General features: G+C 39.0%; 1 long non-coding RNA gene across 1 annotated transcript; it reads right to left on the bottom strand.

Moving 5' to 3' along the window:
• Window positions 1-139: 139 nt before the first annotated feature.
• Window positions 140-1,771, bottom strand: LOC118422552. Its single transcript, XR_004831927.1, has 3 exons — window positions 1,702-1,771; window positions 1,280-1,373; window positions 140-700 (listed from the first exon to the last, which is right to left on the bottom strand). It is a non-coding gene; the product is annotated as an uncharacterized LOC118422552 (long non-coding RNA).
• Window positions 1,772-1,891: the final 120 nt, after the last annotated feature.

Below are 1,891 nucleotides of genomic sequence, written 5' to 3'. Positions count from 1 at the left end.
TGTATTTAGGAGTGAAAAACTAAGTACATGTCAGAGAGAGCTCCCTAATTTTTACAGTCTGAGAAAGAAGATGGTGCTGTAGAAGGATTTTAGTACATGTATTAGACAGTGTAATGATATGAGCTTCAGAAGAACCTAATGGTTTAATAATGGTTTATTTGGTCCATTAAAAGTGTACAGAATAGCAGGACTAAAAAAAATGGGCCCTGAATTGCTCTTGTACTCACATGATACTTAACGAGGACACTTAAAATTGTCACAGTTATCAACCGTATTAAAATATATACATATTGGATTGACCGGTAATATCGACAGATGAGGTAAAAACAACACAGTTCATGAGTTCAGTAGTCAGACGATGTGCGGATTGGTACTGTTCTTATACCGCTCCGTTCTGGCATTGATAGTGGTCAGTTTGTTGCGTGATCTGGTACGTCGTCCACTGGTCTCACCTCGGGTTGGTGGTAGCCACTGTCTGAATGTTGTTGATTGCAACAATGTGTAGCCGAATTTCATAGTGAGGTGTTCACGTCATTGCTGGAGAGTGAGAATGGTATGCTGAGTGTCTCTCAATGGAAGGACAAATGGTGAAAGTCAAAGAGATACATGTAATTGACTTACAGTGACATTTTGGATGTTCTGGAACTTCACATATCGCAGGTTGATAACCGCATCTTCCTTCACATCATCAGCCGTTAACCTAATGGAAATATAGCATAAAATTTCAAAATCAAAACAAATAAAAGGTTACATCAAAGAAAAAGAGACTTTCTTAGATTTAGAGGGATCAGAATAGTGCTTAATGACGGTTCCATGTACTGGTACTGTATCACAAAAATCATTTTGGTGAAAAATGTTAAAAATACCACAAAGACTTGTAAATGCTAAACAAAAATGAATATTTAGCACTGGTAAAAATGACAAAAAAATGTGACTTTGTCATCAGTGACTTCTATGACTTGAAATCCTTTTTGCAAGGTGTTGCAAAAGGGAGAGCTTAGTTACATATCTAGCATTCTGAGTGGTCTAAAATACAGGCATATGCCCGCCTAGTTCAATTATGCTATGTTTAAATAGATATTCTATCACATTGTCAGCAATCCATCAATGTTTCTGTCATCATTGAACAGCATAGGTGCCTTTTTTCAAACTGTTCATTTACAGACCTGTACCTAAGTACCTAATGTGGTGTTTAGGAACAGTAACATTAGATCAGAAGTTTTGCTTAACGTTCTATGACTATGTTTGTGAAATATTGGCTCAAAGAGTGAATACCCACTCGAACTGTTGGACAGGGTCGTTCCTCTCTGCTGCATCAAAGTCTGGTGTGGCTGGCTGGTTGATAAAGATCTTCACTGTTTTTGCTGCCTGACCTTTTTGGGAAGAAAAAAAAGTGACCATGTCATTATCAGAAAAAGGACTCGAAGTACAAACTGAAAGTTTTAACAGCAGTTGAACAGCATATCTGCAACTTGTGAGTTTAATATTTTTTCGATCCAACACAAGAAACTATTCCATTTTTGGTGACGAAATCAATCATACTAAACAACATGTAGAGCTTAGAAAATGGGAAAAGTTGTCCCCAAATTTCTTGCGGTGCATGGTTTGAGTTTGCCGTTTGACAGTGCTGTGATGCCTGTGAAAAATGCAATCATAAAACTACCAACGTTTCTGCATTTACAGCAGGCTAGTCATACATACCATTATCAGGCCCCTGGATCTTGAGTGAGTGCAGTTTGATCCGCTGGGTTGAAGGAGAACGTCATGATGAACTGTTCGTCCCAGTCTGGACTCCAGGTACTGGCCCCCCCTTGTCCAGAAAGTGGCCTGAAGGGGTGGGCCATTGCTGTTCGTCCAAAACACTCCCAAGCCAGACTTTCTTGAATCTAAA

This window comes from Branchiostoma floridae, chromosome 9, assembly GCF_000003815.2.
Source record: "Branchiostoma floridae strain S238N-H82 chromosome 9, Bfl_VNyyK, whole genome shotgun sequence".
Lineage (NCBI taxonomy): Eukaryota > Metazoa > Chordata > Leptocardii > Amphioxiformes > Branchiostomatidae > Branchiostoma > Branchiostoma floridae.
Note: the sequence above shows the minus strand (reverse complement) of the source record. Positions and strands in the feature narration are given on the sequence as shown.